General features: G+C 31.9%; 1 protein-coding gene across 1 annotated transcript in view; it reads right to left on the bottom strand.

Moving 5' to 3' along the window:
- Positions 1–24,877, bottom strand: part of Il1rapl1 (interleukin 1 receptor accessory protein like 1) — a 1,073,997-nt gene that overhangs the window by 849,268 nt on the left and 199,852 nt on the right. The window lies entirely within an intron of this gene.

Here is a 24,877-nt window from a genome sequence, read left to right on the forward strand (position 1 = left end):
ATCACATTCTATCTGATGCAGTCATATCGGTTCAAAACAAATAAAACATGGAGGAATTTGAGAGCTGCACAGAAAATTCTTGACTTACAGCATTGTGACATCTTAGACTGTTATGTATTACCAAAGATAAAAATACAGAAATGCAAGGGGAGCAGTTTCCAAAAGGTACATTTGCCGAATAACTGATAATAGGGGAGAAAACTACAGAAAAGGATTAATTGATTACAGAAGGTGCCAAATTTAGAATGATTTCATTTACAACTTTTTGTCTCTGAGGTCCTATGAATGTGAGGTGCTTTCATCAGTAACTGTATTTAATTGAAATTTTTTCTTAGCTTGGCAATCCTCAATCTCATTCTTGCTTTGAAATGTGGTAACAATGTTTTATGATGATATTCAAGATCTTAGTCATGAATTTATAAGTACTATATAATTTACTTTGTTCTTAAAATATTAGATAATTTAAGCCATTCTTAAATACGTATTTGTTGTTTGTGGATATTTTTAGTATCTTAATGTATTTAATATTTTTTGAGCATTTCATACATCAGTACTTTATCTACATTATCACCCTCTCTTTTCCCCTCCAAATCTCTCTTCCCCTCCAAATCCTCCAAATTCACAATATCTTCTATCTTCTTTAAGTAATTGAAGTTACAACACACACACACACACACACACACACACACACACACACATATATATATATATATATATATTTACATATGCAAACACTCTATGTAATATACGTCTATGTAGTTTTTTGGTGTGTGTATATTTCCAGGAATTATCATTTGTAAATGGAAAACCTATATGGGAGTTCATCCCTGGAGGCAACTGATTTCTTCCTTCTCAACAGTTATTGACATCCTGTGGTACTTCATCTAGGGTTGGGACCATGAGGCATTCCCACTGTTCACATTAGCATATCAAATTGTATTGCCATAATGTTGGTCTTATTTTTGTAGTCAATAATATTGAGCATTCTTGGGTGTATTTTTCTTCCCATGTCTGTGGGTTATATACTCACAGAAAGCATTTTGTCTCTCTGGCTTTTATAAACTTTCCTTCCATCCTTATTTCTGCAGTTTCCCCAGAGTCTTAAGTTAGATATTGTATTGGAAAGGTATCAGTTGGGATTGGTAATCTCAGCTGTCTATTCTCTGCATTTTGAGCAGTTGAGTATCTCTGTAATAGACATCATGGGTTGCAAAATAAAACTTCTTTGATGAATGGAAGGGCTATATTTATCTATGATGACAGATAGGTATTTAGCAAAAACTAGATTATATTTTCTTAAGAAACTAGCAGTAGTCGTCTCTCCAATTATGTTTATGACTCCACTAACCATGGACAGTTTCTGAGTTTTACAATACCAGGCATGAATTATCTCCAGATAAGTGGGCCTTAGGTCCAATGGGATAGCTGTTAATTACCCCCAAGATAAAAGTGTCACTATTTGACTACTGTAGTTATATTGCTAGCTCAGTCATTATTGTAATTTATAGGTTTACAGTCACATAGGTCTACTGACTGCTTTACTCCTTTGACATTTCTGATACCATGAGATCTAGTCTTTAGGGAAGAAGCCTTCAGGTAAGTACCAACTCTGTTTCTGTAAATCATGTATTTGAATTTCTTGGGGTCTTTGGCAATAGGGCAGAACGTGTTACCTTCAAATTTTTGGAGGTAATTAAGAGTGACAGCAATAGACTAAATATTTGATGAGTTCTCAAACTTTCCTGAACAACTCACAGAAAGGTTTCTTATGTGTGTTGCTGTTGATGGTGACTGTGATGGTGGTGGTGGTGTAAGTCCATGAATATCAAAGAACATGATTTGAGACTTGATTTTTCCCTTATCATTTTGCTTATTGGGACAGAGTTTCACCTTGTAGCCTTGGCTATTGTCCATCTCCCATAATCCCTGGGATTATAAACATGAATCACCATACCCAGATCACTTTGGAATATTTTTATTAATTTTTGAAACCAGAATGTTAACTAGACTTGAAACTATTCAAATACAGAATCATGTAAAATCTGAAATGCTACAAAAAACATGCTTAAGATAAATGAAGATATTTGTTCGGATTACACTGTGAATATGTTAACTGTCATTTCAAGAAATTATATGGTTCAAACAAATTTTAAGCATTTGTAATAATTATACCATATATTTCATAAAAGGAAAACTTAAGCATTGGTGTGTAGTATATTATAGAAATAAGAAAGATTAGAGAAGCATGTAATGTGGTTCAGTGAGTATGGGTACAATCTGTCAACCCGGAAGACCTGAGTCAAACCTTGGAACCTACATGGTAGAAAAGGATAACCAACTTCTGAAAACTGCTCCCTAACTATGGCATGCATGTACAATATACACAAAATAAACATATAAATGCAAAATATATGTACGTGAAAGATAAGTGAAGCATGGAAGAAAATATAAATGAATGTATTATCATGGAGACGCATTTAAGACTTGCAAATAATTCATAGCCACAGGTAAAATTTAGTTAATAGAGAGAGAGAGAATAATAGAATGATTTCACTCTCTTCACTTGAGTGCATTTTTCTCAGTACAATCAAATAGTATTAAATTATCTTAGGAAGTTACTAGCCATATGTGAATGAAAATATTACTCATAAAATTGAATAGTTATCCATTAGCTTTGTCTCAATATATATAGTTTAGTATCAAAGAAACAATACAAATATGCCACTTTATTTTAAAGTCCTCTAGATAAGGAAAATATATGAATTTGTTAGAAGTTTTAATTTTCATTAATAACAGTACTCAGCTTTTGAAACAAAATAATAGATTAAAAACTAAAATCTGGACATAAACTATTAAAATATTTCTTTCATCATTTTAAAGCAAAGATATGAGCATGTAGGTGATTTATATGCATTAATTTCTCATGTTATGAATGGCAAAGCCATAAGATTTAAAGCTAGCTTGTATTAATCGCAAAGCTCTCACCGGTTCTGTGAGTTAGAAATTATTTCCCTTTATTTTATATTCATAAATTGCTACTTTGGCATTCTTCCATAAATTCATTTGTTTATTCATTCAACAAACATTTAGTGCAAATATAAAGTGCCATTGTGAGCTGCTAATCAACATGTCACATGGGAGTATAAGGATGTGTGAATAAACAAGGAAATGCAATTAATTATGTGAGCAAATTAGGAGATGGAATTGGTGGGTTGGGTGTCTAATTGAGGAAATGAGTGCTATGAAAAATAGGAGAGAATAAATAAAGCAAAATGCTAGAAATATGAGTAATGATCCAAATTCTAACATATTTGAACAAATGAGTTTTTTTGTGCATCTTAACATTTTTATATGTGATTTTTGTCATTCTGAAAGCTCTAGTTCAATCAATACATGTCTATCTGTCAATTACTAGACTATAAGCCTCTTGAAGAAAGGAGTTATTTATCTGCTTGAAATCTTTCAATATATAATTCTTTAAATGTTTGCCAAATATGTGTAAAATGTTTAAAAATTAGTACAATTTAGTTTGGCTCATTACATGGGACTTGTACAATTATTAATTCACACTTCAATTTCCATTCATTTATCTTTCTTTGACTTTGTTGGTGATAAATTATCATTTGGTGACCTATTTCTTGGTACCCTTTGTAGCTTTGTATCCAATACTGTTTATATTTATAGATTTATTTTTATAAGAAATTCATGTAAATGAGGTTGTCACCAGTTATAATGTCAGATCAATGCATTTAATGGAATATATAATCCACTGTGTTCACATTACATACTGTTTTCTAATTTTGATATAAATTATTCCCTGTTAGTTTTTAGATATTCTGGGTCTAAACTTATTTTATTCCCTTTACATCCCTCTCACTCCATGTCATCTCTCCTATAATCCTTCCCCCATGTCCATGAAGATCCTAAGCCATATAGGTTAGCTCCTTTTTCCCTCACTCATCTTCCCTGCTGCCTGAATCCTCTGGGGGCACCCCAAGATGCCCTGAGCAGTTTGCTATCCCTAGTGGACATCCATTTTCTGGGTCCAAACTTTCAATGGTTTCTCCAAACACTGAGAATCACACTGACTTTAATTCTTAAAATAAAAATATATATATATAAATTGAAAAGTATTATTTTTTACTCTGTTCAAAAACACCCACACCCCACACATACACATTTACAGTGCCTATTTCTGGCAAGAATAAACCTGACCATCTTCTATTACCTGGTTGTCCTGTGAGGTATTTAAAGAACTATTTAAAAACAAGATAATAACATTACTCAATTTGAGAATTGCCAATGACTAATCTGGTAGAAAATACTAAGACAAAGCCTTCCTCTTACAATTAACAAATAAACTGTATTATGCAAATAAACATTTTGAGTAGAAAAGTTGACAAAAAACTAAGCTTTCATTTTTTAAATTTTTTTACTATTTTAAATACAGAATACCTTTCTAGGCAGAACTGGTTTGGATTACAGAAATTATCCAAAGTATGAAATGTGTGGGGTGTGAGGTGTGTGTGTGTGTGTCTGTGTATGTGTGTGTGTACTCATGCATACGCAGGGGATGTAAGTAATGATTAACCCTAACTATGAAACAGAATGAATTAATTTTCTTTGTCAATGTTTGCACAATGAGTACATTACTGATTCAGTATACAAAATAAATTTGAAACACTACACCTAAATAAAAGTGCCCTTGGCTTTGATGTACTTTAATTTAGCAACGCCTACTCCTTTGTAACCCCTTAAAAACTTTGTAATTATATTGCTTCATCTGCTTTTTTTTTCCATTTAAAACAACTAGACTTTAGTTGGTATAGTTCTCTACAGGAAGTGGGATGTATTCTGCTATATTTGCTGTGAGTAAAAACAGTAGTACTGTCAACTGATATTTAGTAAACCACTTCTAGATATCCACCAGAAAAGAAAGTTGCTTCCGACAGAGCCATTTGAAGCTCTAGGGTACAGCATGGTGAAAATGAGAATCAATTAAGCCCTTTTACTTTGGCCTGTTAGTTTCTTTTAAAGAGTATGAATGTCATTGTAATAATAATTGTTAATTCCTATAAATCCATGGGAAGGTAACTAGAAACTTCATTTACAATGAGAATGCTGTGGTAACAATTGTCATGCTCTGGATAACTATTTTAATTTGAAAACCAGCTTATACTGGTGGGAGAGGGTGGGGATGGGGACATCCTTTTGGAGACACAGGAAGAGGAATAAGATGAGAAACTGTCTGTGGGCAGACCAGGAGGTGTAAAACTAGTGGAATGTAAAAAAAAGATTAAAATAATAAAATACAACTTACAATAAAACATTATGAAGTCTTCAGAGCACCATTCTTTCAATCAGATAACTGAGATTTCATATGCTTGTTATTTTCATCAAAATCTAACAATTTCAACTTGAAAGCATTATTATGTTTTTCTTCAGAAAAGTGTTTGCTTAGTAAACTTCATGTAATACTGTATTTTCCCAACGTTCCATTGCTTTATTTCCTTCACACATTAAATTCCATTAAATTCTACTTTTGAGAAATGAACAAATCTGGTTACCATTTACAAAAATTAAAATTTATTATGTTGATCATTTGTTGACTCCATTTCTATTTATTCTCTATGTAAAATATATCTGCTATACACTTACAAGAAACTCTTTAGATATTGTCAAATTTATAAACACAGAGATAGTTCTCTCCACTCTACCATGAGTGAAATGAGTTTGCAATAGATATTCTATATTTCTGTAGCATAACACAGAAGATATTCAGTTTGTCAAGATAATATCTAAAGATTATATATCAAGCATAGGAAAGAAAAGGCAATCTAGCCTCCAGTCTATTAAACAAAACTTATGGTTATATTTCATTACACAGTAATAATTTCCCTAAATATTTATTATAAATTTTCTGCTGTCCCTACCTTCTTGAAGTGATTTATTTTTTTAGCATGAGCGTTAATACCAAATGTTTCAGCTATAAAATATTCATGGATATGATTTCTCCTAATGCATATTACTTCAATTCAGGACTGACCGTAACTCAAAGCACAAGGCAAAACAGAGCAGGATTGATCAAAAGAACAAAGGAGCTATCCGCTGTCGTTTTGAAAGGGACACAACTATGAGAAGAAAAGTCATGTTATACCTCCAAAGTTGAACAGCTGTAGGAGACATATGGAGCTGCTGTGGAAGAGGAGACACCTGGTTCGTGGTGTGAGACCCTAATCAAAATGATTGATGCTGGATAAGATGCATAAATATGACAGATTCTCTTCTGAGGAGCATTTCTCTACAGACATGTACAAAGTGCTTTAATGAAGTGGCTACATTTCCCCTAGGCTATATACAACTTTGCCTTTTATAATGGCCACAATTCTCTTTCTTTTTATAATATAAAAATATCCAATGGAATGGTAAAAGATACTTTTAAGGTTGTCATAATCAGACATTTATCTGCAGAATAACACTTAATAGTGTTTTCAAACAAATAAGCACTTCAATCAGAGATGTGATATTATACCCACAAATGATTGTGAATTCCTCGTTCACATTTCAATATTATTATTTTGCTCATTGTTCAGGTCCAAATTATACTTAATAGACATATCAAGGATGATAACAAATATAATTCTATGTCCTGGACATTTAAATAATCATTACAAATGACTAGTTACTGTACCAAAGCTGATAGAGAAATTTTAGAAATTATCAGGAAACTACCAATGTAGCAACTGTGTGTCGTGGCTTTCATTTCCATTAGTAGAAATTGGTCCTACTGTTGTACTTAGACTTTCATGAACTCTGTTATTCATAATGATCCTTTCCAAGAAAAACTACAAACTGGATGTAAATCCGTTATAAAATAAATGTAGTTAAATATGGTATGCTTCAAAATATACCATTTTATTCCCAAGATTCTGACTTAGATAATTCATTAGATTATGGTGCCACACTTCTATTCCATTAGTATCGATTATCAAAGTCTCACTAATATACATCCCTAAGAGAGTTGAGTAAGCTATAGTAAGTAAAAAAAAGAAAATACGCTATAAATCAAAAGAGAAACGGATAAATGTGCAATATGAATATCATGATGAGATCATCATTTTTATTTTAATTACAGGAACCTGAAGACATCTTACTAATGAGCCATCAATTTACTTAGACATAATAACTAAGAAGTAAAGTGAGATTCCTTTGGTACTTTAATAGTACTGATGTGCATAGGGATGCCAGGATAGAAAATGACCCCTGAGTGTAATTTTTGGAATTACAATTAACATTCTTATATCAGGAGCATACATTTTCTCATATTAACATGAGGATATGTGGAAGTGTATCTTACCAATTTTTAAAGGGTTAATTGGTTAATACCACTTTACTTAAGAAGACAAAATGTTCTGATAATTTGTTTAGAATTTTGAAATAGCCTTAAAACTCCGGGATCAAGGTATTATGACTATTATAAAATTCCTCTCTGTGTCTAAAAATTAATTGCTAGTACATAGATTCAAAGAAGAAATATTTTTGGTGACTATGATACTGTGCATTACAAAAGCACCTCTAGATTTACTCCGCTGTTAATAGTAGTTACACTAAGGAATACACTACGATATTTATTATAAACTCTTATATTAGACATTTTAACTAAATTAGCACACTAGTAGCTTATTGATACAAAGTGTTGTGATAAATGTAACCAGAAATATATGACTTTTAATATGTTAATAGTGCACACATCTATTATTACTAATAAGCGACACACACCTGTATAATATTGATCTATTGTAGATAACACAAATTTTCAATTACACTAATTATCTTTGGCTGTAAGACTGAAAACATCTATGTTTCCTGGGCTTGAGACCTCAATGAGGAGAGGGGGAGAGAGAGAGAGGTGTCATGGGATAGTAGAGTGTGAAGGAGAGGAGAAAGGAGAGCGTCCATGAGCTAGAGGCCAAGAGAATATGGCCCAGAGGGCTGCCTGGTTGGAGCTAAGAGCAGCTCAGACGAAACGTAGTAAGTAATAACTCGGGTTATGGATAGGAGGTAGATTCTAACAGCATGGAGGTTGGGCAGTTATTGTGCTGCCTAAGGCATATTTAAAAATAAAAAAAAGACTGAAAATTTCGAAATGGCTATAGAGAGTGATGAAATTTTACTTTCAATGTGGTTTGCAGGCTAATACACTACAAAACACACCAAACACATTAATTTATAGCATAGAAAAACAGATGATTTAACAACATTTTGTCTTCTAGGTTAAAAAGAAAAAGATCTAGATCTAATGGTAAGACAACATTAAATGATTCTTTGAGACAAACTTATTTTCGTAAACTTAAGTCCTGATTTCATCTCAATTATTTACTCAAAGGAGTTTATCTAAATTTTCTCAAGGTAATTCATGTTAAGGTTAAATCTATACTAAAAATACATGAAAAGTCATGGACAAAATTAGAATACCAATTTCTCCTATGTTAAAATGTCAACCTAATAGAATAATGACTCATAAGTCATGTACCTTATTTATACAACCAATGAATCTTTGAAATTAAAGGACCTATAATGTCAGTTCTGTCATTTTTATCTTATCACTCAGACAACTTTCAACAATTAAGCTCCTGAAATTTTTAATAGCTTTGATAATGAGATAGCAAACAAATAGGAAATTAAATAGTTGATAAAAATGCACAAAACATATGAATATTTTCAATCACATAGGACATACATGTTTTTCCTACTAAATGTAATGACTAGCTTTTAGTTTATGATATCCAATAATCTGTTTTGCAAATTATTCTTATATTATTGTGAGAATATTCTGTTGTCAGTATTAATTCAGTACTATGGAGTATGCTTTGTTAATTCTGTTGATAGTCCATGTTTGTAATGATAATGTTTGGATAAAGAATTAGGAACATTACTACATTACACTGTCTAAGTCTTTTATATTTACATGATGAAGTAGTATAAATTCCTTGATGAAGCAAAGAGGTTTTGGGCATTATTGAATTATATGACTATTACTATATATCTTGAATAGGGATAAAATTAATCCATATAAGTAGAACAAAACAATACACAGAAATCATGAAAAAATTACTGAGGGCCAGTGAGATGTCTCGGTGTATAAAGGCACTTAAAATCTAGTCAGATAATCTGAATTTGAGCACTTAGATCCAAAGAGGAAAGGAAGAAACTGTTTCCTGTAAGGTTTTCTCTGACAGTCACATAAAGGCTGTGACATTTAACCCCCAACACTAATCCAATATTTTCAAATAAATGAAATAAAATTTAAAACTACATTTTAAATTTCTTGATGGGGCTCATCAATGAGAACAGAATTAGATATTGTATTTTGGTAATAAATAGCAATGAAAGATTAATTACTCTGTGTTTTTTCAAATTTCATGATTTAATACTATTGCCAGAGTTCTTTCTTATAACACCAAATATTTATAATGTAATAACTGTTTGGGGTAGAATTACTATTTAAAATTATTTCCATATATAACATAGCATTATTATTCATTACATTATAAAATTCTAAGAACATGAGTAAGCATTTCTACAGATACTATTTACTAAGTTATCAAGATTTGTTGTACCATTGCTTGAGTTATTTTCATTTTTCCTAGTTTTACCCCAATGTCATCTATTCTTTGCAATTCTGAGTATATTTGTGGATAATGGCGTTGCATTTGTTCCTTGATTTCTACACTTGGAAAACTTATTGGGGTACGCATTGCTTTCTCTCTTGGTACATAATGTTTTACAACACCATGGAACATGTTTTCAAGACAAACAAGAACTCATTTAGACTTCCAGAACATCGTCTCTGAGAATTGGAGAAAGTGTAGACTGAATAAAATTTGCATGTTCCTGACTCCTTAAACTTTATGAAATTGTGGCTATGCACCTAGCAAAGTTAAAATGGCTAACACCCTAAAAGCTTGACAAATTTAATAATGAAACAGTTTAAGAAATACAGTTAGAAAAAATAATCTAATTAATGCATTAAACATTGACACATGGTATAAATAAAATATTTAAGACTCACTCACAGATCATTAGTATAACCTGGAGTCAATAAACATTATAGTGGTGGTAAGTACTGTACCAATATTCAAGTCAGTCAATTAAAATTCAGTGTAATAGTGAGCTGAAGCTACAATAATAGATTCTCTAGCATCAGGCAAAAGTCCTTAAATTCTTCAACAGTCCTCTGGACTGCTTTCCACTTTTGTCAAACTTTATCACAATTGTGCTTCTTCTTACATTATCTGAAAAAGTGAATGAATTTCCCATAACTACAATCTAATGAGAAAATTCATAGAGAAGCCCATGCCAAGGAATGTCCCATAACATAGCCCCAAATTTTATCATCATAGCTGTCAGTGAAAGACTGCAAATTCCTACAAATTGCAAGAGGTTAAGCAAGGTGACATCCAATATGGGTCTGCTCTGGACCTTGAAACAGAAGAAAAACATTATTGGATAAACTCATGAATTCTGAATGAAGTTAAGTGTACTTGACAGTCCCACACTCATGTTACTTCTTTAATTTTTTAGCATATTACAGCTTTGTAAGCTGAAAAACATGTTGTTAAAAAGAACAGAATAAAATGTATATAAGAACTCTATAATGTCTGCACTATTTCTATGTTCAAGCAAAAGTAATACAAATAATACAGTCTTGAAGAGTAAACTCTATTAAACAGTTGCTATACATCAGATACTATAGTTCCAGTCACATAATGAAGCTAAATAGACCTTACCTTGTAGGAACCGTTTTTGTTTGTTAGATATTGTGTTCCTCATGATAGAGAAGAAAAGGAGGTTTTAAATTAATTGCAAAGAGTTACAGGGCAAGATTAGACAATTGGTGTGAAATTTAAAGACTGAAAATCAAATGATTATAGACAAATCAGGAACTACTGACAGTCAGTTCTACTGTCTGCTTATCTCATTGGACCTCCCCCAATCACCTGCTGAGGTGTTTCCTGATCTCATTTTCTGCCTTTAAAAACTCCCGTGATTCTGAAAAAAAATTTTTGGTCGTTTTCCTCTTAGATGATTAAAAGTCAAATGCCTGGAATTCCTAACAAGAAGAGAAGATTGTAACATGCCCATGTTTGTTTTCAATATTTAACTTCTTGTGTGCAAAATATTGTTTGGAATGAGATTGTCACTAGACAGAATGTGCTCTACAAAGTTTTAGTAAAAGAATATCAAAACTTTGTGGGATAGATTTTATCTTTGGGAAAGCTGTTGCATCATACACTCTAAATCTGCATGTAATATTGTAAGGTGGCAAATAGATTTGTTGTTTTTAAAACAAAATTACAGTTGTAACAGTAGGGTTATAAAGAATAGAAGAGGGATTACTTTAAGACTTTCTAAGAAGAAAAGCTTTTATTTTAATCCTTCACAGAGGAATTATATAAATTCTGAAAGTTCATGGCATCGAGTAGGTACTCTTTAAGTATATATTGACCATTTTTGCCTTTTTTCCTACACACAGATCCTAAACTCATTTCTTATCCCTGAAATCAAGACATAATATAAAATAAGAAGATCATTCTTTAACCTGGAAACATTTAAAAAATTTTCTGTGGTTCATATAATTATAATGCATTATTACATTAATGGCATCTTACAATTGATAAGAACAAATAACAAATTATTTATGTTGTTATATGTATGTTAATGCCATTATATTTAGCACCTCTAGAAAGCCACTTATGAGAAATTTACCGATGCATATTTTACTTATTAATAACTCCTATTTGTTTTTTCCACACAATATTCCATAATTTTTCTCTTTGTTGAGTTTTTTAAAAATCAGCAAAGTAGGAATTGGTAAGATATTTTGAAGAATACTCAAGATACATAAAAAATGCTGCATTTCCTCAACAAATACATCAACTAGCTTGATAGTAAATAAAAGATGTGTTTGCTAAAATTGGAATCATATTGAGTAGCATTTGTAAAAGCCTGGAAATGTCTCCTTGAGCACCAGGACACTAATATACAACATCTGATAGCTACACTCAGAGATTTTAGGTAATTATCACTGAAATAAGTCGTTGATAAAAGGAAGCGTTGGAAGAAGATTCTAACAAAATGTATTACTAGGAATTTGAGAACCATCATGGATTAATAGTTGGATGGTAATTTTAATGCAAACAACAAAATTACTTTTCTGGTCTAGTTTGTTGTATACTAACTATTACAGGTAATTATATCATCTATTTAATCCATTCATTATTAATCACTTTTCAATAAGATGTAGACAGGAGGCCAACACAATATTATAATACTAATAGATACTACAGAATGATAAAAACCACATAAGAAACTAAATGTATGAGATTCCTTATCTCATGGGAAATGGTAGCTTCCTAGAAAATAGGTTAAATGGGAGAAGGAATGTGAATGAGAAAGGTCCATGCATAAGTAGTTATAGTACAAGAGTGGAATACAATAAATATGCAAAAGGAAGGCTTACTGTGTAAGCTTTTCTAGGAGGGAAAAATCAAAGAAAATGCCCAGTTAAATAAATTGGGAAAGCTTTAAAGAATAAAGATGTTCAGTTTATGATTAAAAAAAAAGGTTAAAGGGGCTGCCTACATTTTTCACTAGTCAAGCTTTCTGGCCACAGTTAGCATTAAGTGTTCACTATTTACTGTTCAAGTCTGATCTAGCTCTATTTAGCCTTCATCTCGAAATTTTCCCTTGTATCAGATACTTTTAGTACTAAATGTTCTTTCCATCTGAAAGTGCCTGGAATAAATGCATCTGTAATTCTCAACTTGTTCATCTTAATAAATCGAGAGCAAATGAGAACTCCTCAGCCATAGCAGCATTTGACAATGTGAGATCTGTATTGTAGCACAGCTATCGAATGTTATGTGTGCATTTTTAGCCCTAAGTACAAGACATACCAGTGAATTTCTAAAAACCTGTAAAGTCAATTAATTAGAAATGGTGGCAGTTCTATGGTATCATATTGTCATTCTTCAAACAGCTGTGGTTTGTCTTGAAAGAATTTCACTGTGTAACTCATTTTCTTTGTTTAGTTTTGTACTGTCATTCTCCATTAACACATCATGTAGAAATAAGCTTTTGTGTGGAACATCCCTTTTGACTGACTGAGAATGCATCTGAACTAAAAGACATTCTGAAAAATAAATAAGCAGATTTTTAATTTTCTATTCAAAGGTATTAACTTCCAAATAGTAATTATGAAGAACTCAGAGCATATGAATGGAAGAGAATTTGCAGGCTGTGAAGCAGAATTCCCAGAACCGGTCATCAAATAGTGTATGTTGTTATACATACCTAGTATGTCTTAACCATACTGGGATTCTTGACCTCTTAAGTCAAATGCAGTTTTAACCCTTGTCTTTAAATGACAGTAAATGGTAAACCAGAACAATGGTGATTCTCGCTTAACCCATCCATTCTTGTATACCCTGTCAAGGAAGAGTTTTCTTTTGACAGTAGCAAACCTTCCTCTATTATCAGATAATCCGAATCAAATAGGATGTAGTTGCCATGCTCTAAGTTGGAGAACAGAGTATCTGATGATGTAACTTTTGTATCTGACACTGTTCCCTAAGGATTAGACAAATCATCAACTCTGGACCTGAAGTTGGAAGAAAGGATTACCAGTAAATTTGACTCAGGTAAGGTAATTTTCTTAGCTTTCTGTTCCTTTTTAAAGGGATTGGCTTCTTTAAGACTTGATGTTTTTATCTACAGAATGGGATGATTTGTTGTGTGCCTTCCAAACTTTTTATCAGCCATTTTCCACAAATACAACATTCTGAAGGTAAGATAGCAAATAAAACATGATACTTTATAGTTACTTAAAATGAACAAAGGAAAATTGTATTTTAGAAACAAGATGAGCTACAAAATTATAGAAGGCTGTTAAGAGCCTTATATAAGGAAGAGAAAAAATGTCAGTTGTATTCTGAGGAGAAGAATTGAGGGTAGTGATCATCTATTTGAAGGTCATACATGAACATTGGGTGTATTACAAAATCACTAGACTGGCTGGACTAGCTGGGGAGCAAACTCCAGGTATCTGTTTGCCTTTCTCCTATGGGCCCTTGACCAAGAGTTATAGACAACCTGGATCTTGCCTTTTTTTTTTTTAATGTAGATGGTAATGATACAAATACAGGTCTTCATGCTTGTAAAGAATGCATGTTATCCACTGAAATGTCTTCCCTGAGCCACCCTATGGTTTCATGATATCTTTATAAGTGAATTTATGCATGCAAGGGGAACATACATTCAATAGAAGTATTTTTAATTGGTGTTTAAAAAACTTGCCACAACTTGTTTAAGATTATATTACTATTATTCTGTTGGCTACCATTTTGAGTTTAAATGTCTATCGAAATTTAAACAAGATTGATGGTCCAGAGTCTATTAATATTTAAAACTACCCAAATTTAAACAGAGTATTAGACTCTGCTTGATGTTAATATCCACATTGCATTGTTTTGAACTTTACCTGATTCATTACATTGTAATCCACTGTGATAGAGGGACATTTGGGTCTTTAGGCCATTCAACTTTTTCTACCCCAGGTTTCATCTACCACTCTTAATCTTTAACACTGAATGGTGCTTCTAGTGAGCAGCCTCTAGAGGGCGAAGTAATCCCTTTATATATAAAACAAGCATTTTATTTATCACATACACACATTTCCACAAACACAAAGCCCACTGCAAATTGGAAAGCCATATGACAAATAAAATATAAGCGAGCTTGCCATTTATGAGAAAAAAGAATCTGTTAGCTAGTCAGGAAAGCAATAGAGTTCATTATCACAGTTAAATTTCCACTTTGAGTATTAACAGGTGTCTGGACTTAGTTTATTTGCTTCATCCAAGTACAAGAATTAAAAAAAAAAACATTTCTGTGTGGATAGTATCAAATACAGCTTACCTGGTATCATACAATGTGCTATAAAGATTAATAAGACAATCTTGGGAAGTATTTTCTATTACTCTGGAGAAAGAGTATCCACAAATCCAAACAAAACAATATTATTATTGTTGGCGCATAGACCAAAAGGTGCTTGGGATTGGTTACGTATTAATTATGTTAGAAGAAAAGTAGAGCAATGAAATCCTTCTGGGCTTGTTTTTTATTTTATTTAATTTTTAAACTAAAACTGGGAGACTCATCATTAGTATCTCTGAAATAATCTCTGTACTAACAAACTCCTCAAATTAAAAATAGAAACTTCTTTCAAAGTTCCATCTGGATACCACTGTAATTAAATGCTTTGTCTAAGTCAGCTCATGAAATAATCTTAACACTGTCACATTGTTATAACTCAGGGGAGATTTCTGTCACCAGAAACACTCCAAGTTCCAGAATGATAGCGCAAACATGATACTCTGTGAGCTCCCTAGAGATGAGCATCCAGCGTAACAGCTTATAAGACCTGTATCTGCATTTGCTTTCTTGGGTAACCCTATCACCAAAATGCAATAAAGCTTGAGATGAAATAAATAAATAAATAAATAAATAAAATAAATAAATAAAATAAATAAATAAATAAATAACGTATTAAGGCCACAACACATTATTTTGAAAGATTCAGTTTTATGTTTCCATATGCAAACAAATATATGTTCATTTTCATTTAGCTATTTTTTACTTTAATGAATTTCAGGAAAGTTTGTATTCAGAGATGAGTCAGGATAACGAAGGCTATTGGAGTTCTGGGTTGGCCATGTTTCAGAAGATAAAAGAGAAATCTGGAGTGAAAGAATGCATCATAAACAATTGAAAAGATGCTTCATGGAGGGAAAGTTTTCTAAAACAGTTAGGATTTAACATTTCCTAGTGTTGATTCTATGTAAATGTTAGAAATTCTACTAAAAAGAAGAAAATCTTTTGATACTAAAAAGGATATAAATGGTTCTATGAAGCCTTGCATTTGTGTTTAAAACCTTGAAAAAACATCCTGGTAAGCAATGTTACAGTGGCAGGTTCCAGTGAGAGCTAAAGAACTTTTTTTACTTCTTTACACACAAAGATATTTTATGCATGTAGATAACTGATTGTCTTCACCAGGACAAAGTCAAATGAATCTTTGTAGTATACTAGTGAGGTACCAAGTTCTATTCAGCTTCAGTTTCCAATAACATCAAGTTCTATAGACTTAGAATTGCCTGAACTATATTATTTGTGTGTGTGTGTTCTATTTTTAGGAATGAGCATTAATAAGGTATAATGCAGTAACAACTCAGAACTGAATTTGGGGAGGGTAAATATCATATTTATTATAAGACACTGTCATTTAGTTTGGATTTCTGATCTATTTGGAAAGTCTACAAGTCAGATGACACTTCTTCCATTACCGTCTAGTCTTTGATACCACTCCATGGAAGAAAAACTAGAAATTGCTTAGCTCATATCAATATCTTGCAGAATCATATGTGAATTTTCTTTTCAGATAAGGCAACAGAATCTCAAAATCTTAGACTAATTTTATATTGTGATGTTAGTTATCCATTCACTGTATCTAAAGCAAACTACATAATAAGAAAGTATGTTTTCTCCCAAAATATCATTTCTGTTTAGCATACTACTCTTATTTAATGCATAATCTGTGTCTTTTCTTCCAGTCAGATACATAAATGAAGACAAAATTGATAATACATCTTTAAAAAATCTTTAAACCACACATATCATTATATCTAAACTGCATACTTTGATATTTTATCTTTTCTATAAATTGACACAAGCTAGAATCTAAGTCTCTTGGGAGTGAAACATTTTTGTGGATATTTAATGGTATTTCAGAATATACTGTGTCTTGCATAGGGCTCAGCAAATAATGCTAAATTAAATTTGAGGTAGAAATAGCAACCAGCTATCAAAGATTACATGAATCAAAATGAAAATAAATTATCTCATAAGACTTTGAAAAAAGATTATTATTTGAATTTAGTTTATGAATTTCACTGAAACTTATGCAATTTTATGTGAAAGAGATTTTACTTGTACTGAAGTGTACAGGCATTCATCATGGGTGAATGAAGACAACCACTGTGACAACATTCACTAAAATATTTATACTTCTTGAGGAAACATAGTCACATATTTATTTCTGAGAAATATACATATATGTTAAATTAGAATGTTGTCAAAATCTTATACATGGCTAAAAGTAATTTAAAATTATCTATAAATATTATACTAATGATAATACATTGAAAGGAGAAAAATTCTTCATAACCATGATGTTTATACCTATATAAAAACTATTCATATACAGCAATTAACAACTGATCCTAATGTTAGTATACTGTTGGCCTTTACTCACTAATCCTGGCATGGAGAGAGTTTAAATTAGGTTACTTGTACTACTACACCTTTTCCTTGGTATTAGATAAATGATACCATGTCTGCTGTAAGTATACCCTGTATTTCAAGTCATCAATTAAGTCACTGTAAGGGCTTCTTTCCTTTTCTGTCATTCTGTTAGTGAGAAAATTATGTAGATGCTCATAAATTTTGGAAGATGTACATAGTAGTGATGGAACAATTGTAAATTTGTAAGTCTAGTAAATGTGCCTGGTAAAAACTAGTGCATACACATGGAATAATTCCAGGATGTGTAGTGTGATCCCTTGTTGAGCAGCAGCAACACCAGAGAGGACATTTGAAACATAGGATGTATGCTGCATCCTAATGACATCAAATTTTCAAGAGATCATTATGTACTTCAAAATTTTAAGAATCAAGAATTTTATGTGAAGAACACATCCCTGGTCCAGCAGGAATAGCCAGGTTCTTTTCTACAAAAACCGTGTGGCTGAGACCTATTTATCACCTCATTCCTACGCAGATGTATATAAGAAATTGTGTTTGCAGTTAATGCATTAAAAGTATGAGGAAATAATCTATCCTAGAATAAAGGACACACTGACACACACACATACATACACACACAGAGAGAGGGGGTTAGACTGTAATTGAGAAAATCACATTTTCAACAAAATGGTCTGTTTTATTCATTTCTTTATTCCACTAGCATTCAGAACTTTGATGAACACAGACTGGGATGACCTGGGGAAGATTCTAAGTTGTTAAAAGTGACACAAGACTAAATCATCTGTACTTTTAGTATGCCACAAATCACCTTCATGCAGATTTATAAAAATGATTCACTGCCCTGCCCCCCAGGAAGGAGCCAATTTCCTTGGACATTCTAGGAAACTGCTTTTTAACTGACCTATGTTCTCTGTGTATGTTCTCTGTGTCTTGGTTGCCAACATAAAAACGGTGGTGAAAGGGTAGATCCTTAAGACACCTCAATCTAAAAACTGTTTCAGGTTTTAGTTGTCCATTTGACTACCCTGAGATTCTTGTGGAGATTGTGATGCCTGTGGTGACTGTTTAGTCCATTATTGTTAATGATTCTTATAGGATGTTTTCTCTAAGTATTTCTAACTAGCAACCTCTGAAATAATTTTGGATAAATTTTACTATACACAAGCTAGAGCATAAAAAGAGAAACAATGCTGAGGGAACTTTCTACCTCTCTGTTGCTTGAGTCATGCAGAATATTTTTACATTCCCAGAAAAAAACAGGAAACAAGCTTTCTCCTCATGAAAAGCACCTCAAAGATTATTGCAGTTTTACAGAAAAAACAGGAGAGCGTTTATTCAGGTGGAATGCAGTGTTTAATAGGTGCTATTGGCTGATTTTAGAATGAGATTCTCAAAAAAGTTAACTGAAGAAGCACACCAAAGGGCAACTTCCAGTGGATCACTTACTAAACAGTTTTGGCAATTGAATTTTTTTTTTAAAAGCAAACATTCTGTAATAAAACATGTCTACTTTCTCAACATTCTGTATTCTTCCTTGACCAGTGTCTAGTTGTTAAAGAGTCTGCTGTGTTTTTTTCCTAAAACCTATGTTTGTTGATATATTACATAATATAACTATATAATTACAAATTATGCAAAATGAGCAAACTCTGACTGCAAATAAAAAGTTGTTTATATTGAAACTGAAATGAAAATTTTGAAAAGCATGAATTAAAGTGAGTCACTGAGACAAATTAGTGCTACATTACTGTGGATGAGTCAACTCTTAAAGATGGGAATAAATACCACATATCAGATTCTGCATATAACCATCAGCATAGTCACTTTATTTCACTTTCAACAAACAAAAGTAGAAATTATAGCTGTATTAACAAAGAATTTTACAAGGCTTAGAATTCTACTCATAAAACCAAGGTGGAAGGAATACAACAGCACAGGAAAAGTCCATCTAACAATACGTACTTGTACATTGAATTAAAAGCTTATTTCAATATACTATAGTTGAACTTTTCTACTAACTTAATAAGTGAGAGTTTTGTTAGATAATTCAATTAGACTCTGATAAACCTTAACAATGTATTTTTGAAATTTCTCTGGATATCACAGATGAAAGTATGTTGAGTCATGAAAATAGGATCGATATTAAAATAATGTTGCATGTGTTTATGCTTCCTTGATATAAGTGTTTGCCTGGATATATGAGGAGAGATCAGTGGAATACAATAATGTATAAAATTATGAAAACTGAAACATGAAAGATACTGCTCTTTAGCTCACAAGCCCTCAAGATAAACTATCTTATAGTTAATTCTTGTATTTTCTAATGTGGAAGTCACAGTAACATCTTATCATTACAATATGAATCATTATTCATTTGGAGCACACAGACAATGGAAACACTAGTTGATTCAGATAGAAATCCTTCTTTAGTACAATGAGACTCCTGTAAGAGAATCTCATAAGAAATTAGAATTCATTTATTCATTAAAAGTCACTAGATATGGACCCAGAATAAATTTTGTAAAGTGGTAAATTTGTATATTTTTAATTTATTGTTGTTGTTGTTGTTGAAACAGCATCTCACTAATATTTGCAAGCTAGTTGTCAACTCTTTCTGTAGCCAGAGAAGCCTTGAGCTTCTGCTTGTCTTGCACTTTTCCACAAGCAGTTGGGACTGCAGACTTCTATATCCATGTTAGGCTCCAGAAGTATCACCCAAATATCAAATGCAAAGTACCATTGTAGCCCAAAAAGAAAATGCTTTAGCTGATTATACTTGTATATAACTATATATGAAATATCAACTGTAAGACATAATATATAACTGATGCAGAACAGAAAAGTTCTTACAGATTCATTCAACTTTGTATCTTCAAGAAATTGTCCTTAAATAAGGGTTATTGTTATTTGTATCGGAAGCAGGTATTGTTACACAATAAGGAGATTTTTGTACCTCATATACAGTGTTCTACAGCAGCAGTTTTAAAATTCTATTCCATATAATATGAGAGTCTGAATAAATATTTATAGATGTAATGTACAGAAGGAATTTTGTGTTCAAACACTTGTAGGACAATATGAATATTATGAATATTTCTAGAAGCCCCAGGATGGACAATTTGAAAGATAAGGTTCTAATTCTTTCAAGAATGGATTAAATGTAACTACATTAACTGTTATTTTTCAGCATTATGTGATACCAGAGCCATTTACCAAGGGATGTTTAAATAAATTGTAGAAAATTGGCATTTTTGTGCAATATGATATGATCCACAGTCACTCATGTACTACCCTTTAATCAATATCATTGAAGGAGATGAGAAAAATCAGTAATTTACTGGTGATAATACTAAGAGAATATGAATTACAAATGCTTATTCAAAAATGATAATAAACTAATTATATTTTATTATCCTATAAAGTCTCTAAATTTAATAATCATATAAATTTTGACAATATTCTCAAGCAGTATATAAGATGTGTAAGACAACAAAAATTGAGACAAATTTGTTTTTCATAGCTCTTTTACTTAAAATAGGAAAATTATGACTTTATTGATATTTGTTTAACACAAATTACCACAAATAATGATGATAACTGCTTTGCTAGTGTGGCTTCAAATTCTTTGGCTGTATATTCTTTACTGTTTTAAATCACCTCAAGAAAATCTACGTTTTTTTTTTCCTCTCATCTTGAAGTTGCTGCAGAATTCCTATTTTAGATTGCCACAGAAACAGTAACACAAGTAATTGAGTATTTATATTTGTGAACATTGTAAAATAAAAATATATTTTAGTAGAACATGTTTTTCTTTACCTATAAGTAGACAAGATTCTTTTGACTAATATGTGATCATTCTTCACAGTCACATAGATGCCAAAGAGGAAGTGTTGACAGTTTCTGTCTCAAGTCTTCTTGAAGCTAATAAGACACTTGATGCCAACTTGGCAGCCTGAATACCCTGTTGGATAGGTGATGAGAGTCCCTGAGTCTGGGTGAGAAATTTGGACTGGCAGCTGAGAGAATTTCTACAGAAGGCAGTCAAAGGCAGAAAAAGAAGCTATATTTCAAACTGTTAAAACAAAAAAAAATTATCAATTAAACATGACATATAAATGACATGAAAATTAGTTTTATACTATGGCATGTTGAATTATTTGGTTTTAATGTTAGCCATTTGAAAATTTAAATCATCTATTAATGAGTATTATATAGTTATATACATTAGTCTTCTTGGAGTATATATTTCTTATATAAATATTAAAAACTAATAATTTCTTTTATATCGATACATAAAAATTCACATAAAGTTTTCTGTTCATAGATTTGTTATTATTGTTACATACTTATTTCACCTGAAGTTAACTATAATGTGTACAATGAAAAAAGATCTCACATTTTCCTTTCCAAATGATATTATTTTTCAAACTGTACTTTCAAAATAGACCATTTCAAGGTTTTATATTGTATTTGCCTTTAAATTCATGTTTGTTTCTTTACTCTTCATCATAGCTATCTATAGCTAACACTTTTTTTGAATTATCAGAAATTCAGTATTAAAAAGGTAAACTGATATTTCACCATCTTGAAAGGTGAACATTTTTATAATATTATCAGTATTACAGACAGAAGTGAAGAAGATGAAATAATCAAAGCCTTGAGCTTTTATAATTTTATCAGCAGACACTTGAACAATTTCCAGAAATTGAAGATAATCCTTAACTTGTTTTATTAAACTAGTGTAAATGTTAATCTGATTTATAACATAGAAATAAATTAATTTCATGTGCAAATAATAAATAAAAATATAGTCAATTATTTTGATTAATTTCATGAGCCTCCTTATAATGTACAACAAGCTATAAGTATAAAAATTAACTCTTAACAAAAATTCATGAAGCATTATGCTTAATTTAAAACAAATGCCACAGTTATGATATTTATTAAGTACAGCTATATTTTTAAATCCAGGCTAATAGCATTTTTTATAAAAGGGTGTATGAATCATGAAAAACTATTTGGAAAACATAAAATATTAACTAAAATTCTCCAAACTAAATTAAATATATAAAATCTCATTAAAATATATTTATATAGATTTCTGAGATTTGCAAACACAAGTTAGTTAGCCTTGTTTTTCTCACTATGAATTAACTTAAGATATTTTTGCAGTTATGTTCATTTTGTTTTATTTGTTATACTCATTAGTTCTGATGGCCTTTGAGTGTTCTAGGGTGTTTGTGTGCATGCCCTCCTTTCTCTCCCGGGCATTTTCCTTTTATTCTCATTTGGACTACCCTAGATCAGCAACTTTGCACAAAAAGTCAATTGTATATGGTCTCTGGTGTACCTTTTATGCATACAATTTGGAATGATTTCTTCATAACTCCTATTTCTCCTGTTTCATAATTTTAATACCTTGAAGAATTTTATGAATGATGCTTCTATATCTTGTCACTAATACTTTACAATTACTTTATACTCTACAATAAACTGTGTTAAAACTGATAGCAGTTAATGTCACTTCATTCAAAGCTTATCTTTAATGGTTCACAGTTGATTAAAAAGCTTCATTTAGAGTATTTCTGTTATAATTAATGTTTTGACACCTTTGTGTTAAGAATATATCTCCTCTCTCATATTTTTCTCTTCAAACTGTAAACAGTAAGGTTCTTAAGGGTAGAAATCATGTGAATATTTATGCTGTCAGAGTCAGTTAATAATAAATTATATGTAAATGTTTGAATAATATGTATAATTGGGAACATTATGAAATGATATTGGGTATACCTTGTGCTCTGCTGTTTAAGAAGAGATATCTTCAGACATTCAGCATATCCTAAATAATGTAAATAACTTATAATTTATTCTCAAACAATCTGATGAAATCCATATTAGTACCTTCATTTATCAAATTATATGCCAAAAACATATTTTTATTTTATTCAACCAGTTAACCAAGAAGATATTTTGCCTGTAGTTGCATTGAAGAGTGGGCACAGAATTGAAAGGCCACTGAGTTTGATTCCAAGTATGTGTGTGGACATTCAGGTACATATACTACTAGTAGAAGAAAAACCAGATATGAAATATTAAATGTGGATGTGTCGATTGGTGAAATTTCTAAAAGCAGTATGTATATATAATATGGAATTTTAATTATAGATTTATAAGTGAGAGGAGACCAAAAGTTCTTTTGTTGTTTACTCTTCTTTTCCTTTCTTTCTTTTTTTATGGTTTTCTTTTCTTTTTTGTTCCTTCTTTCTTTTTTTTGGAAAAGGTACTAAAGCAAGTACCAAAAGAAGATAAAGAAAGAAAAGCAATGGTTCACCATGCTTGATAATAACTTAGGAAAACAGGTGAATCTGACAACAAAATACTAAAATAAATCCTCCAGTTTCTTAAAAGTTCATCTCTGTGTTCCATCACAATGGATTCTGCTTAGCTTCAGGTAATAAAGGATACAGGAACTTACAGAGAGCTATGTGGGAAGGTTTGAGTGGGAAGAACATAATGGAGAAAATGATATAGCTATAGTATAAAAATAATTTTAAAATAAAATATTCTACACAATGGAATACTATTCAGCTATTAAGAATGAGGACATCATGAAATTTGCAAGGAAATCAATGGAACTAGAAAATATCATCCTGAGTGAGGTAACTCAGATCCAAAAGACATGCATAGTATGTACTCACTAATAAGTGGATATTAGCCAAAAAATACAGTCTACGCAGGATACAATCCATAGAACTCAAGAAGGTTAACAAGCCAAAGGACCCAAGTGAGGATGCCTCAACTCCACTTACAATGGAGAAGAAATTAACCACTGGGGGCAGAGGGAAGGAGGGATCTTGGTGGGGGAGGGGTGGAGAAGGGGAAAGGTGGGTAGGATAGAAGTATCAGTTATGGTGGGGGACAGTTATAAGTGAGAGGAGACCAAAAGTCTCCTGAGGGCCAGAAGAATGAATAGAAATATACAACCTCGGGGTTGGGGGATGCTCTAGAATGTACCAGAGATCTGGGAGGTGAGAGAATCACAGGACTCAAAGGGAGGGACCTTAGATGAAATGCCCAACAGTAGGGAGAGGGAACTTGTAGAGTCCACCTCCTTTAGAAAAACAGAGCATCAAGTGGCGGGATGGGGTTAACATCCCACAGACAAAAACTCTATTGCAGAATTGTTCCTGACTAGAAGAACTGGCAGGGACAAAACTGGAGAAGAGACTGAGGGAAAGGAGGTACAGTGACCAGACCAATTTGGGATCCATCTGAAGTAGAGGCTCTAAGACTTGACAGTATTACTGATGCTGTGGTGCGCTTAAGAAAGGAGCCTAGCACGGCTGCCATCCAAGAGGCCCAACAAGGAGCTGACTGAGACAGATGCAGATACTTATGGCCAAACAATGGACTGAATTCAAGGATCCCTGTGGTTAAATTTGGGAAAAGCTAGAAGAAGCTGAGGGGGAGGGCGACCCCATAAGAAGACCAG

Source organism: Grammomys surdaster, unplaced genomic scaffold, assembly GCF_004785775.1.
Source record: "Grammomys surdaster isolate TR1022 unplaced genomic scaffold, NIH_TR_1.0 148, whole genome shotgun sequence".
NCBI lineage: Eukaryota > Metazoa > Chordata > Mammalia > Rodentia > Muridae > Grammomys > Grammomys surdaster.